The sequence below is a fragment of the Urocampus carinirostris genome, chromosome 20, assembly GCF_059441175.1.
Source record: "Urocampus carinirostris isolate Australia breed hairy pipefish chromosome 20, RoL_Ucar_1.0, whole genome shotgun sequence".
Taxonomy (NCBI): Eukaryota; Metazoa; Chordata; class Actinopteri; order Syngnathiformes; family Syngnathidae; genus Urocampus; species Urocampus carinirostris.
In genome coordinates, this window is record NC_142368.1 from 27,206,118 (window position 1) to 27,223,628 (window position 17,511).

The 17,511-nt window shown below is 39.6% G+C and overlaps 1 protein-coding gene across 5 annotated transcripts in view; it reads right to left on the reverse strand.

The window, feature by feature from the left end:
- Nucleotides 1-17,511, reverse strand: part of rngtt (RNA guanylyltransferase and 5'-phosphatase) — a 232,015-nt gene that overhangs the window by 159,351 nt on the left and 55,153 nt on the right. The gene's annotated exons all lie outside the window — the stretch shown is intronic.

The window sequence follows — 17,511 nt, forward strand, 5'->3', positions numbered from 1 at the left end:
CAACCAACAGATTGCATAAAAAAATAAAAACAAGTTTTAAGAGAGGTAAAACAAGCATTTTTGTACGAATGTCTTTATAAAAGTGTTGATGTATATGTCAACTCCTTAACATTCCAGTAAAATTCACCTAAATCCCAATCGAAGACGTACCTAAAGTAAATTGAATGCTCTTTCTGAATATGGACAGTTTTGGTCCCTTTTGAAAGGCAAAACTCTTAGCTTTTGTCCCAAACTGAAATAATCTCAAGTGCTACTAACATTTCGTAAATTGAGTGTGAACACACATAAATTAAACATTTTTATTCCTTCCTGAATTTTGTTTTGCAATCAAATGCCTGCAGATGGCATGGGCCTTAGCTGGAAAACAGGTGAAACAATAGCGTGAAGCCTTACTTCATACCTTGTCAAATTTGATCGTAATCTGAAAAACTAAACATTGTATTTCACACATCCTTCAAAGGGTAAGTCTAGGCGTTTACAAAAGTGTTCATTTGGAGACGAACAGTTTACAGCTCTAAAACCTCTGCATCTGTGTATTTTACTTTGGCCAATTTCTTAGACATTTTAAAGAGTGTTTACACTTGCGTGTGACAATGGTGTGTTAAGGGGTTGAATAAACCATTTTAAATAATTGATATTTATACAGAAGACAAAAAAAGAATGTACAGTGGAACCTCGGTTTTCGAACGCCTCTCAGTTCGAACAAATCGGAGTCCGACCAAAAATGTTGAGAAATTCTTGCTTCGCTGTTCGGTCAAAAAATCGGAGTTCGAACGCCGGTAATGCGTGAGTGCGTACGCTAGGATGCGATGCTGAGCGGCGTACGGGTGTATATCGCTCTTTTCGTGACCAATTATTATCGCGTGCGGACATGCTTCGTTTTGCTTTCGCTTTTTATATAGGTGTACTAAGTGTTTTAGCACCTAATTATGCCTCCGAAGAATGTCAGTGCAAGCAGCAAAGTTGCTACAGGTGAAGAAAGAAAAGTAGTGCGTACAACTATTGCATTAAAGAAAGAAGTAATTGCAAAATATGAAGGAGGTGTGCGAGTGTCTGATCCTCTCCACCTGCGCCTTCTGCTGACCACCACAAAGGTAAGAAATCCTATGCATAATTATTTTCTTTATCTTTATTTTTTTATTTGAATAAACCATTTTAATATGCACACATAGAATAGAATAGAATATACCTTTATTGTCATTGTTACAACATGGGATATATTGTGACAACGAAAATGGATGTGGCACTCCAGGTCCACATTTTACAGTAAGGATAAGGAAAGCAATGAGATAAAGTAACAAAGAAGATGTTTGTACTGTCCTTGTTGCATAGGCTTTGTTATATTTTATAAAAAAAATGCATGTGCGGCACAGTTCATGTCTTGGGAACCTCCTGCGTGGGTTCAAATCCAGCTCCAGACTTCCTGTGCGGAGTTTGTATTTTCTCCCCGTGCTTGCGTGGGTTTCCTCCGGGCACTCCGGTTTCCTCCCACATTCCAAAAACATGCATTTCAGGTGAATTGGCCGGTCCAAATTGTCCTTAGGTGTGAATGAGCGAGTGAGTTGTCTGTCCCTGTGTGCCCTGTGATTGGCTGGCAACCAGTTCAGGGTGTCACCTGCCCACTGCCCGATGATTGCTGGGATGGGCTCCAGCAACCCCCGCGACCCTACTGAGGATAAGAGGTGTAGCTAATGAGATGATATATATATATATATATATATATATATATATATATATATATATATATATATATTATTATTATTATTATTATACCTATTGAATGTGGTTAGACCTATTAGTAAAATTATCTTAAAAACAGATATTTTATACACAAAGTTGAGAATAAATTAAAAATCCTTGTCCATTGTCATCAGTGGCAATGATGGATCAATGCCTATGACATAACGTTTTGTCAATGGCAGTGAATTAGTTCATGGCAGTGTGGTGCCATTTTTAACTTTTTAAACAACTCTGTGAATTTTCTATACCCTTGCGTTTTGTCTTCAATTTTTTCTTTTTCTATGAAATTAACAACAAATATTTTACACAAGGGGAATATTGTAATGCTTTGTTTATCTCGGTTAATGTGATCACGAAACGCGAAGATCTGCTGGGTAAAACAACCCCCAATTTTCACATGCGCTCTGTCAGTCTTTGCATGAAGCAATCATCAAAAAGGGATAATGGATCACAGCCCATTTTGGAACCCTTCATTCAGTTGAGAACGCTTAACATAGAGCTCAACATGGTTTATTGGTGAATAAACATGTGCTTGTATCTGCTCCTGCCTCATCTCCTCACTGGGTATTTGTATATTGTATTCTTTTGGCTTTATTATTGTACTGTTCTCAGCTCAGGGATGCTGCTGGAAATGTGAATTTCCCTTAGGGGATGAATAAAGTATCTATCTATCTATCTATCTATTTACTGTGTAGGGAATGGGGGGTATATTTGTGGTGTTAAGAGGTGTCATTACATGAATGATCGTTATGTGTTGGTTTTTTGTCCCTTCACGCGTTTTTTTGGGGGGCTTAATTGGTTGATAAACGTGTTTTTTTGCTTTTGTGCTCCTACGTTCCCTGGAAGGGTGGGTGGGAGCGTGGATGGGGGATGAGTAGTTAAATAATGCAATCCCCATGGAGTTATCTTTCAATCTACAGTGAACTTGGAAGTGACTAGTCTATTATTGCTCAAACACCCCCCCAAATTCAACCCAAGCACCCCCAAAATTATAGCATTTTAAAACCCTTGTTTCCTTAATAAAGGTTAGGTTTAAATATGATGAAAAATGATAAGTAAAAATAAAGTGAAACAAAAAGAAATGTGATCAACACAGTGTCAGAAATACTCTGCCTTAAAATACCGTATTTTCCGCACTATAAGGCGCACCTAAAAGCCTTTATTTTTTTCAAAAGCTGACCATGCGCCTTATAATACAATGCGCCTTATTTATGGATCAACATTAAGTTTTCCAACTAACTTGCAGCCGCCGACTCGATTTTCCCCCGAACGCCAAGTAGTACGCGGTGGATGGTGGGATTTATTTACCGGCGTTTCATTGGCTAACCAATGTGTCAATCATCAGTTGAATCGATCACTATTGGCTAAAGTTATTCGGAGGTCAAGAGGCGGATCCTTCTTATCATTTACAGACTGCCATTGGCTCAAACGGCAAACAAAGCCTGCAATTGGCCGAAAAAGATGTGTCAATCATCAGTTGAATCGATCACTATTGGCTAAAGTTATTCGGAGGTCAAGAGGCGGATCCTTTTTATCATTTACAGACTGCCATTGGCTCAAACGGCAAACAAAGCCTGTAATTGGCCGAAAAAGATGTGTCAATCATCAGTTGAATCGATCACTATTGGCTAAAGTTATTCGGAGGTCAAGAGGCGGATCCTTTTTATAATGTACAGGCTGCCATTGGCTTAAACAGCGAAACAAAGCCTGCAATTGGCCGAAAAAGATGAATGCGTATAGCATGTGGCCGATGGCATAGAGAAAGCATTTTTTTCTATTCTGTATTTGTAAATATTGTATTCTCCTGGATTTACTACCCTCACGGATATAAGAGGACATTGCCTGCACATTATTATGAACACAATGACTTCGGTGAGCTATTCCCGGTTTTATATTGTCTTGTTTCAGACTGAACTCGATGTTTCTGTGATAAGCGGTGCAGATAATGGATGGAATGGAGTGTCTATTTTTAAATTAAACTCAATTCCAAGTGTTTATTGTCATATGCACAGTAAAGTTGCGAGCGAAAAAGAAAATAGATACGAAGGAATGGTTATCATTTCTTGAATCCCAAGACTTTAACCTTCCGAATGATGGAACGATGCATTTGAGTGACATCTTACGGACACCGCATTCGCACGTGTTCTCGACACGTATTTGCGTCTTTGCAAGCTTTCGGAATGTTAAGGGGGTAATAAGTTGGACTGAACTATCTGACTGTTTTGTCCACGTTCCCATTGTAGCGCCTTATAATCCGGTGCGTCTTATATATGTCAAAAACTATTTTTTCGGGGTGCGCCCTATAACCCGGTGCGCCTTATAGTGCGGAAAATACGGTAGTACAATTCATGTGATTCAGAGCATACTCTGGAGCTAGAGTCCAAGTGAAACTGGGCCAATCATGTTTTCCACAAAAAAGCTCTGATAAAAATCATTCCAGTGTTCTCAAATATAATTTTTAATTTGCTACACAAAATAAGATCTTGAAAAAAAACATTAGGAATTGTAAAGTAAGCTATTTTTAGTTGTGTATTTCTCAGATTCCTATGCTATGAAATTTCTTTAACCTGTTTTTTAATTTTCAATATGCAAGTAATCATTACACAAACACACATAGTCACGTTTCAAAGATCCATATTTTCAGTCTAATTTCCGTTGTAATGTGACGTGGCACTCATGTGCGACCTTTCAATAAACCACGCCTACTGAGTATGTTGTCAGTTCGGCCTGGGCGACCAAGCAAGATGGCGGCCAGGTCGGGCTCAGTGCATTCGCAAAGTATTTTTCAACTAAATAAATGTCTCGGCCTGAATATTTTTGCCAGCAATGGAGTTATATTAATAATCAGCTCCGACAGGAATAAATGTGAAACTATAAATGAATTAAAGTAAAAAAGTATACATTAATCCATAATTTGCATGGATCTTATTTACACTAAAGGGACAATGTGTATTATTTGACCAATAGATGTATTGTGTAGGGCAACCAAAAAACAGTGCAAGAAAGAATACATAATATGGATCCTCAAAGTGACCAAGATGCACAATTTTACCTCACATTTTCTTGCCCAACCTTTTTGAGGTTTTTGGAAGCTCTGGTAGCAAGAAGTCTGACAATTAGTACATTTTATTTAAAATAAATACAAATTTCTAACCCTTTCTATCCTAAGGGATTGTGCAATTCATTTTAGACAGGCAAGAATGAAATGATTGAGGATAATGGATTGTGGCCAAAGAAGTGCATTTCTATCGGAAAGGAATACAATAACAGCAAAAAAAAAAAAAAATTGTTTAAAAACGACTGACAGCAACATTTAATCAGTAATAATAGATCTTGGCGACACAAGTACCATTCAGGCCTGATAAAAGTGCAATACTGTTTTTAAGTTTAAAATGACCTCACTAAAGTATCTAATAATTACATTTAAAAACATTCAAAAGAGGACTTTTTAAAACTGCCATAGACAGCTATATACTTCAAAATCAATATAGACTAGGCCGCCTTTACGAGGGGACATCAACAAACAGTAAAAGTCAATAAAAGGTACAGCGTGATCCAGTTTTCCTAGTTACTATGACAACAGCTCCAGAAGCCCTACACACTGTTTGTTACCTGTAAAGTGCTTGTCTAAAACTACAGGACTGAATCAACATGAAATTACATGTTTTTTATTTGAACGTTTTACACACACACACACACACACACACACATATACATATATATATGTATATATATATATATATATATATATATATATATATATATATATATATACAGTGGAACCTCGGTTCTCGACCATAATCCGTTCCAGAACCCTGTTCGAAAACCGATTTGTTCGATCACCGAAATAATTTTTCCCATTAAAAATAATGTAAATTGTTTTAATCCGTTCCAACAGCCTGAATGTTTACATTGAACGTTTAACTTAAACATAAAGCTAACCCAGGCTAATCGTACGTTCGCGTTATCGTAATCTTCAGTACGAAAGATTACGCCAACATGAACGTGTAAAAATGAAAAAATCAGGTCGTTTAACAAGTCATTTAGCACCCAGGTCTCCACAACAAGTGGTGACCGGTTCATTGGAAAGGGGGCTGCGTCCCAACACCCAGAATGTTGGGCCCCGTTCAAACAGCCTGAATGTTTACCTTGAATGTTTAACGTAAACATGAAGTTAACGCAGGCTAATAGTACATTCGCGTTATCATAATCTTTCGTATGAAAGATTACTCTAACATGAACGTGTAAAAATGAAAAAAAGGATAGAGAAAATAATTATGCATAGGATTTCTTACCTTTGTGGTGGTCAGCAGAAGGCGCAGTGGACGGTCAGACACTCGCACACCTTCATATTTTGGTATTATTTCTTTCTTAAATGCAATAGTTGTACGCAATACTTTTCTTTTTTCACCTGTAGCAACTTTGCTGCTTGCACTGACTTTCTTCGGAGGCATAATTAGGGGCTAAAACACTTTGTACACCTATATTTAAAGCGAAAGCAAAACGAAGCATGTCCGCACGCGATAACAGTTGGTCACGAAAAGAGCGATCTACACCCGTACGCCGCTCAGCATCGCATCCTAGCGTACGCACTCACGCATTACCGGCGTTCGAACTCCGATTTTTTGACCGAACAGCGAAGCAAGAATTTCTCAAAATTTTTGGTCGGACTCCGATTTGTTCGAACTGAGGGGCGTTCGAAAACCGAGATTCCACTGTATATATATATATATATATATATATATATATATATATATATAGATATATACACACACACATCACACACAGAGGCAGCACGGCGGCTCAGTAGATAGCACGTGTGCGGCACAGTTCTAAGGTCTTGGGAACCTCCATTAAAGCTACAGGACTTCCTGTGCGGAGTTTGTATGTTCTCCCCGTGCTTGCGTGGGTTTCCTCCGGGCACTCCGGTTTCCTCCCACATTCCAAAGACATGCATTTCAGGTGGATTGGCCGGTCCAAATTGTCCCTAGGTGTGAATGAGCGAGCGAATTGTCTGTTCCTGTGTGCCCTGCGATTGGCTGGCAACCAGTTCAGGGTGTCCCCTGCCCACTGCTCGATGATGCTGGGATGGGCTCCAGCACCCCCGCGACCATACTGAGTCTAAGCGGTGCAGCTAATTGGATGAGATATATACACACACACATATGCTCATATATACACACACACACACACACACATATGCTCATATATACACACACACACACGCTCATATATACACACACACACACACATATGCTCATATATACACACACACACACATATGCTCATATATACACACACACACACACACACACACACACACACACACACACACACACACACACACACACACACACACACACACACACACACACACACACACACACACACACACACACACACACACACACACACACATACATATATATATATATATATATATATATATATATATATATATATATATATATATATATATATATATATATAGTTCTTGGTTTTGTACCCGATTTTTGACTAGGAATCACCAAATGATACCAAATTCTATCTATCTGTACTCGTCCCAAAGGCAGATTGTTGCAATCCCATCTTATATTTCTGTCAAGCCGCTGTAAATAATTTACACTTGTTTCTAAGATGTAGCTGCCAATCTAGGAATTGCCATATACACAGCATTTTATCTGCTCTCCCTCTTCTTCATGCAGAATTCAGCTAGAACTGCTTCCACGTCATATAACACGACCGTAGTTAACTTGTCTGGATTCCCGCAGTCACATTTGCTGCTTTACTATCGGCTTTTGCGTAATTACTGTTAAAAACAAGCTCAAACTAAATAAAGCAGCGTTGTACTTTACAAGCTCCACAGCTCAATGCTCGCCAATCTATACCGAGGCGCAGCGGGCAGGGTGGCAGAGTTTGGCTTGTATTAGTATTCTGCTGGGTACCAGCAGAAAAGGTCAGTACTCAAGAGCTTTTGAGGTAATCATTGGAAAGGTGGAGAAAGAAAGCTGCGCTTGTTGAACGTGCAGGCAGAGGTGGGTGGCTGATAATATTTTCTTCCAATCAGATTTTGTAATTTGATGGGTTTTTTTTTTTTTTAAATAACTTTCCTGTTTTGAAAATAGCCTATTAGCTTTGGATACAAAACTCTAAATCTATCCATTTATCTACACTGGTCATATCCCTTGAGAGTGGTGACCGACAGCAAGACAAACACATACAAAAACAAAGAAAATTAAAAAAGGGAAAAAGTAGCAAGAATTACACACAAAAAAATTGGGACCATGGCCAACCCAAATGCCCAAACACCCAAACAAGTTAACCATCTCGGCACCCAAGTTGGTCGTGCTTTCGTCCCTCCGGATTAAAACGGACGCAAGAAAGCGGACATGTCACTCGGGTCAGGGTGAAACAACACACTCTTCTGTTCAACAGCAGGGCCCGACAGCTTTCACTGGTTTACCCCTGCCGCATCATACGGGTGCCCTGCCCATCCCATAGAACAGGGGTGTCAAACTAATTTTAACTAGGGGGCCACGCGATAGAACAAACATTCTGTCGGGGGCCGGACTAGTAGATTCAAGAGAAAGAAAAAGAGAGATAAAGAAATAAGAGAAAGATTGAGGAAAAGAAGAGAGAGGGCGGGACAAAGAAAGAGAGAGGGACAGAGCGTGAGAAACAAAAGATAAAAAGGCGTGAGATAGGGGGAAAAGAAAGGGAGAGGAAGATAGAAATAGAAAGACAGAAGGAAAGAAAAGAGAAAAGAAAGCACGAAGGGAATGAAGAAAAAGAAAAGAGAGAAAAGGAAAAAAGGAAGTTAGAGCAAAAGAGGTTAAAAGACAAAGAGAGAGAAAGAGACAAAGAACAACAAAGGAAGAGAAAAAGAGACACGGAGAGTGAAAGAGACAGAGACAGAGAGTGGGTGAAAAGGGGTGGTAAAGAGAGAGAGAGAGAGAGAGAGAGAGAGAGAGAGAGAGAGAGAGGGGGAGAGAAATAAATACAAGTACAGTGTCTTTGTTTGAGGCACCTGGCTTTGGCAACATTAAGTTGACATATTTCAACCTGCAGCTTGTTTTACTCTTGCACTTCTCTGAGTGATGTCTTGCGGGCCGAATTCAATCCCTTAGCGGGCCTGATCTGGCCCGCGGGCCGCCTGTTTGACACCTGTGCCTTAGAACCTTTCTAAACATTCCACTATCCTTTTACAACACTTCTCCACTCATTCCTTTCACCAACAAGAGCTCTAGCTTCCACTATATTTAGAGCTCTTTCCTGCATTGCACTCATAGCGCCATCCATCCACGTCAATCGCGGCCGTCCTTTTGGTTTCCTTCCATTTACTACTGTTCTGTAGATCCTCTTTAACATTTACTCCTCATCCATCCTCGCCATGTGTCCAAACCAACCAAGTATATCCATTCGCTTGCTCAGTTCCACTACTACTCCAGTTCTGTCCCTCACAATTTTATTTCTCAATCAATCCAATCTTGTCACTCCTAACATACTCCTCCAACACTTCATCTCGAAAAACATTTAATTTCCTTCTCAAATCTGCGCTCAGGCTCCAAGTCTCTGCACCATACAACACAGTCGGCACAATCACACTCTCATACAGTCCCCTCTTAACATCTATACTCATACTCTTGTTGTTCATCACTCTCCTCAGAGCACCCAAAACCTTGCTTTCTTGATTCACTCTGTGCAATACATCGCACTCCATTCCACCAAGTGCAGCCACATCACAACCCAAGTACCTAAAGCTTTCAACTTCTTCTAGCACCTGTCCATGCAACCTTATTTCCAACGCCATGCCCACTCTATCCTGTGAACACCTCATCGCCTTACTCTTCCCAACATTCACACATAACTTACGCCTATTAAACACTCTTCCAAACTCCATTACCAATCTTCTCAATGTTTCCTCAGAATCACAACCGCTGTGTCATCTGCAAACAACAACGGACTTACCTGCCACAACGTTCCACTGTTATCCATCATCTCTACACCTCTGCCGAATACTCTTGCATTCACCTCTCTCACCACACCATCCATGTAACTGTCCAGTCAGCATTTAGGGCAAATCACTCCACTGAGACAGTAACCAATGATCTCTTTTTAGCAATAGATTCCGGGGCCTCATCAATGTTACTGCTGCTGAATCTCAGTGCTGCTTTTGATACTGTCGACCACAACATATTACTGGTCGTCTGGAATGCATTGGTATCTCAGGAACTGTACTCTCGTGGTTTAGGTCCTACCTGTCAGACAGGATGCAATGTGTTAACTATGGCAATCTGACCTCTAAACAATCTAATGTCCCCTGTGGTTTTCCACAAGGCTCTGTACTTGGCCCCCCTTCTTTTAGTATTTATATGATCCCGCTTGGTGACATTATCCGCAAGTATAATATTAGTTTCCATTGCTATGCAGATGACACTCAACGGTATGTGCCACTGGAGACAACTGGACATTTAAGTTGTAGAAATCGGGAGGCTTGCCTTACTGAGATTCAAAGACGGATGTCACTTAATTTTTTACGCCTTAACCAAGAAAAATTTGAAATGTTGATTATTTTCCAGCTCACTGTCGTGAGTTGTTTTCAAACACTACCCTGAATCTAGACAAATGTAATATCACCCATAGTGACTCGTTCAAAAATCTAGGTGTCACCGTAAATTCCGGACTATAAGCCGCTACTTTTTTCCCAAACTTTCAACCCTGCGGCTTATTCAGTGATGAGGCCAATCTATGTAATTTTCCTAACGGCCGCCAGCGGCGCTCGAGAACAATAGGTAAATATTAGACTGCAACTTCTTAGCTTGTGCACAAATTAAATTAGCATCATGCAAATTGCAAAATGAAAGGCACATGACGCAACTTTCAAACTAAACGCAATCGAGCAGTCCGATATAGAAGGAAACAGAGCTACCGCACGTAAACTTACTTTGCGAGCGTGATGCTAGCGTGTTTTTGAGTAACGGAGCTTGGGACGACGTCTATATGTCAAAGTCTCTTTCCCATACTAAAGGAAGACGACTTTGATGGCGTCAGTTATAATGAGGAAGATGAGGACGGTTTACCGTGCTTACTACAAGTACGGTATGTTTTTTTAACAGAGCAGTTTGCTGTGTTGCGAGCATGTTGCTAGTAGCGTTTGCTACCCTTCACAGGCACGGTTTGGGATGAAAGTTGTAATATTATTAAAGCTTTGAAAACTCTCACAGTGTACCGTCTTTCTTTGTAAATATGTGTAACGATGTATAATACGTATTTGCAACTGTATATTTTTGTAATGTTTTTATTTTAGAAACTTATTCTGATGATTTGCACGAGCAAATGAGAAAGAAGGGGCGGGGCGAACGCGGGCTGACGGGAAGTGGAGTTTGTGGATGCGGTCGACAATAGTGTATATATATTTTTCCCAACCTTACCTTTGGATATATACACTTTTTTCCTTGGATTACTTTCAACAGGCACCCGGACTCTGCAGGTCTGCATTAAATCTTAAGTACCGGTATCATTTTCCGTTCATTTAGCCGGCTGTGTTTTTTGGACTGTATCGGTAAGAATGTCGAGAAAAATTGTTCAAACCTCACATTGTTTATTTGCTGTTAATAGTGTCAATAAAATTGTTCAAACCCCCAAAAAAATCGTGTTTGTATTGCGTCTTTTCAATGTGGGCGCATGCGGCTAATATACAGGTGCGGCTTGTGTATGTACAAAATCGGTTTTCCTCCCGAAATGTGGTAGGTGCGCTCTATAGTCCGGAATTTACGGTATATTTGATCCTAATCTGTCGTTTCAGTCACACGTGAAAAATATTACTAGAATAGCTTTCTACCACCTCCGTATTATTGCGAGGATTCGTTCGATGCTGTCCCAATCAGATGCAGAGGTTTTAATTCATGCGTTTATTACTTCTCGGCTTGATTACTGTAATGTATTGCTTTCTGGTCTCCCGATGTCTAGCATTAAAAGTTAGCAGCTGGTTCAGAATGCGGCAGCTAGACTTTTGACTAAGACCAAAAAGTTTGAGCATATTACTCCTGTATTGGCCAACTTGAACTGGCTCCCAGTCCACTTAGGATGTGACTTTAAGGTTCTCTTATTAACATATAAATGTTTGCATGGGCTTGCACCCTCTTATCTCTCTGATTTCATTTCCCTCTATGTTCCTGCAAGGAGTCTGCGCTCGGAAAATGCCGGTCTACTTGTGACTCCGAGAGCCAAGAAGTCTGCAGGCTTGAGAGCGTTCTCCATCCGGGCCTCTGTGCTATGGAATGCCCTGCCTCCGGAAATAAGATCTGCTACCTCAATGGAGGATTTTAAATCGAGGCTTAAGACACACTTCTATTCCAAAGCTTATGATTGATGCCCACCTCATATTCTGTATTGTCCTGTCTTTTTCCGACTGCCTGCCTGGTGGTGATACGAAGGAGAAGGACGATTTGGAAATGAGTCAGCGGACCAGCGTTTGACCTGAAGCATGTGAACGCCTGCATGGACCAGCTGGCAGAGATGGGAAACTGTGTCGTGGCTGTCATAGACTTTCTGGACAAGTTTACAGGCTGGGGGGCGTCGCTGCTGTCATGCACTTTCCGGTCAAATTTTCAACATATTACCTAATGTTTACTATGCTTGTGTATAGTAATGCTAATTGTGATTCACCCTGGTCATCCTGGAAGGGGGATTACCACTTGTGAGGTCCATTCTCAAGGTTTCTCTTTTTCCTCACACTTAGGTTTTGAGTTGTTCCTTGCCCGAATGTTGGTTTAAGATCAGGTAATTGTGTAATTGTAATCCTGTGCAGTCCTTTAAGACATTTTTGTGATTAAGGGCTATATAAATAAATGTGGCTTGACTTGACATGTACACATTAAACAGCCAAATCACACACCCCTGTCTCACACAAGTCAACACAGGGAACCACTCACTTGTCTCACTCCCTACTCTTACACATGCTCTGCTGTTCACGTATAAACTCTTCAATGCTTCCAAGAACTTTACACCCACTCCATACATTAACATCACCTGTCACAACCCCTCTCTATCAACTCTGTCATACGCCTTTTTCCAAGTCCATGAAAGCCAAATGAACATCCTTACCTTTTGCAAAATATTTCTCACACACCTGTCTTACTGCAAACACCAGATCCATACATCATATTTGAGGTAATCATTGAAAAGGGGCAGAAAGAGAATTTGGGGATTTAAAGAAATTGGTCCCTAGAAAAATAAAACAAACAATTTTTGGATGCTAAAATTATTGTTTGCTAAAATTATTTGACGTTACATTCAATAATTAATTAGTTTTAAATAATCAAATTTGGCGCAAACTATGTGCAGCTAACTCTTCTAACTTTGCAATTGAAACGGATTTGAAATCTATTTTTGTGTGAATATTTTTGCGGTTTTGATTTAGATGTAACCTCATTCCTTATGTTAGCATCAGCGGCGGCCCAGGCAACATCCTCGGCAAAAATATAGGCCGAACCCTATGTAAAACTATTGCACTTGAGTTCCATTTTCAAAACAGTTTATCCTATAAATCCTTTATAAATTACATTTTAATGTGTCACCTCCTGGTTTACAATCCAACATTGGTACAGCATAGGATTGGAACAACACCAGACACAACAACGCCCCCACCTGCGGTATTTCTATATTCTGACATGTTACGTAACTTCCATTATGGTGAGAGTAGGCTAACATCAGAACATAAAGAATCTCTCTGTATATACAAGACACATTAAATGTTAAACACCGGAGTGCTGCAGCAGCACAGATTGGGTTTTTTTAGATCGGCTGCCGCAACAAGTATACACTTGATAAAATAACCATTGAAAATTAGATAATATCCATCCATCCATGTTTCCTGAACAATTTTCAAGCTAATTTCACTGTCAGGTGTAAAATACCGTATTTTCCGCACTATAAGGCGCACCTAAAAGTCCTAATTTTTTTCAAAAGCTGACCATGCGCCTTATAACACAGTGCGCCTTATATATGGCTCAATATTAAATTCGCAAGGTCTTGCAACTACGAGAAACAGCCGCCGACTCCATTTTTCGCGCTGTGCATACTGGGAAATATTAAACAACGATTCTCTTTCATACGTGCATTTGTATAAAAAATGGCTCCTGTTAAGAGACACGCGTACAACGCCGAGTTTAAACTCAAGGCGATCAGTCACGCAGCACAACACGGCAATAGAGCGGCAGCGAGAGAGTTAAACTTAAATGAATCGATGGTACGGAAGTGGAGGAAGGATGAAGATAAGCTCCGCCAAGTAAGGAAAACTCAACAAAGTTTCCGTGGCAATAAAGCAAGATGGCCAGAGTTAGAGGAGACACTTGAACAGTGGGTTGTTCAACAAAGTGCGGCAAGCAGAAGTGTCAGTACGATAACTATACGTATGAAGGCAACAGCGCTGGCACAGGACAAAAACACCGGACGTGTTGGATGGCCCATTCACTGAGATATGGTCAATTCGAACACAGCAGAAGAAGAATTCGAGGGATTCGTCGATGAGGAGCTTATAGAGTGATCTCTGTTTTTCTTTTGTGTGTTTACGTTTTACATTTTACAGTTATTATGTTATTGCTTTATTGTTATTGTTTTGCACTTGTTGTTTTTGCACATTACGAGTGTCACTTTATTGCGATTGCACTAACGTTTCATTTAAAATAACAGAATCAGACGTTTTTTTCTTTGCGTGTTGACTAAATGGAGGAAAAGTAAACTATATGCCTTGATGTTGTTCAAAGATGTTAAAGATGTGTCACGAAAATGCTTTACCTCAGAGAAAATAATAAACGGCTTTTTATTTATTTTGGGAGTGAATGGAGTTGTGGAAAGCTTGTTTGTTAATAAAGTTTGACCTTTTTGAATGTTTTGTTGACATTCCCTTTAGCGTGGCAACATCTAGAGGTTGCATAACGTAACTACATTCTCTACTGTAGTCAAGTCGTCACATTTATTTACCGTAAATAGCCCTTAATCCCAAAAATGTCTCGAAGGACTGCACAGGATTACAATTACAAAATTGCACAATTACCTGATCTTAAACCAGCATGCACTTATAGCGCCTTATAATGGGGTGCGTCTTATGTATGGCAAAAGTTTTAAAATATATCATTCATTGAAGGTGCGCCTTATAACACGGTGCGCCATATAGTGCGGAAAATACGGTACATGGTTCGTACAGCTTTTTCCTTAAACCAAATTCAAGCACTTTACAAGCACTTCAAGCAAAGCTTTCATTTTTTTCAGCAGCTTCAAAGGAAGGAATCCAGCACAGATCAAAAGACAAATTTTGTTGTTGTTTCCTTAGATGAATAAATAAGGTTGCTATCTTGCTGCTAACACACATTTGGTGCTTTTTGAGCTGTTCCTGTCAATCATCTCCTTATGGGCTGGTATAAACTGACATAAATTCTGCCAGTCTGCTTCAAACTTGGCTGCAGCACACTTGTTTACAAAGATGGAAAAGCCTAATTAAAAATTCAAGTATGACAAAAGATTTTATGCACCTGTAAAACCCAGTATTTTAAATGTCGGATGTAAATTATTGTGCACTTAACGACATTCTTTGGTGATGAAATCAAGAGAGAAGTGACCAGATTCTATCACAAAGATGTCGCATTAAATTTCAACATGTTACCTAGTGTTTACTATGTTTGTGTACTGTAATGCTACATGTAATTCACCCTGGTCATCCTGAAAGGGGATACCACTTGTGAAGTCCCTTCTCAAGGTTTCTCTTTTACCTCACGCTGAGGTTTTGAGTTGTTCCTTGCCCGCATGTTGGTTTAAGATCAGGTAATTGTGTCATTGTAATCGTGTGCAGGTCCTTTGAGACATTTTTGTGATTAAGGGCTGTATAAATAAATTTGACTTGACTTGAAATAGGACAGCAATTTATAGCAATAATTCACAAGCAAAAATATTTAGTCTCCAGACGTTTCAAAGACAGTATGCTTCTGGATCCGATAATCCAGGAGTCTGATATCTTAAAAGACATTTTTGATTTCCTTATCTTCATTCAAATATCGACGTTTTGGACAAATAGAAAAATAAAGCTAATGCAGCACATTCCATCCCCTATTGCTGCGAGTGGGGGCCATTAAAGTATATTTTGGTCAGGCAGGCGGGGCCATTTTTGCCTATCTGTCCACCAAAAAGTGAACAACACTCAGTCGGCAGTGATCCTTTATTCCCGATTGCATGTTTCTGTGTGTGAGAACCATCAGAAGGTATCTGCCCCGCCTAAAATAAAAAGCACGGTTGTGGCTATGATCCATTATCTACAGTCAACTATTGCTGAGAGCAGGGGCAGGCAGAACGATTTTTTTAGAATGTTTGGGCCGCTGAAGCATGCTTTTGTGGCTTGCCTAAATTGAACTGCACTGTTTTGACTGCGATCCATGATCCCAAGTGGATTTTTGCCGACAAAATAAATTTGTGTCATAAGTGGCCTCTTTTTTTCCATTCTTTCTGCATAAAACGAACAGCACCCGTGTGGTTCACTTATTCGCGGTTAAATATTGCATGGACTATCAGAGCGCATGTTTAAATTGGAAGTGGGGCAACTTTATGGATTTTTTGCATATTAAGGGGATTCTAGTCTCCATTAAATGGATAAACAAGGGATTACAGTATATTTGACATTTTTAAAATGTTACCATATTTTGAAAGGTTCTTAATAAAAGAATGTCAATTTGCTGACTAGTTTGCTTATTTTAGCATTGTTTTTAATTATTTTATGAATAAAAATACAAGACAAAGAAAAAAACATACTTACAAATTTAAGTACAATCCTACTTAACACAGTATAATTTTGCTTATTTATACTATAATTTCTATTTTTAGTAGCAGAGAAAGCTAATGCTTAGAATGAGCAAAATTTTTAATGATTTTACACATTTTATTTAGTAATTGGCATACTTTCTACATAATTTCTAACAGAAATTTTTAATTAAAAATAAATGTATTAAATTAAGATAATAAAAATGTATTAAAATAAGCACCATAATCTGCCAATGAGATGTGTTTTTTAATATCTTCATTTATTTTTGCAGACTTGACCCACTTGTTCGAATAAACTATATTATTTATAGGTGCGGCAGCACGGCGGCGCAGTGGTTAGCGCTTGTGCGGCACAGTTCATGTCATGGGAACCTGTAGTGGGTTCAAATCCAGCTCCAGACTTCCTGTGCGGAGTTTGTATGTTCTCCCCGTGCTTGCGTGGGTTTCCTCCGGGCACTCCGGTTTCCTCCCACGTTCCAAAAACATGCATTTCAGGTGAATTGGCCGGTCCAAATTGTCCCTAGGTGTGAATGAGCGAATGAGTTGTCTGTCCCTGTGTGCCCTGCGACTGTCTGGCAACCAGTTCAGGGTGTCCCCTGCCCACTGCCCGGAGATGGCTGGGATGGGCTCCAGCAGCCCGCGACCCTAATGAGGATAAGCGGTACGGCTAATGAGATGAGATTTATAGGTGCTGCAGAGTCAAAATATTGTATTTTTTCAGAAGGACATGACAGAAGATCACAAAATTTCACTGGTATATAACATTGTAGCAACTTATGAACAACATTATATCATATGATATATAATCTCTAGGCACAGCATACAAAATAAATACACCTCGATGTTTTACATTACTTTGATATAAGGGTTGCTTTAATCAGGATCAGTTATTATACAATATTTTATGTGGTAACAAGCAACTCCAGGGTCAGTAGTATTTTAATGTGTAAAATAAATAAACAG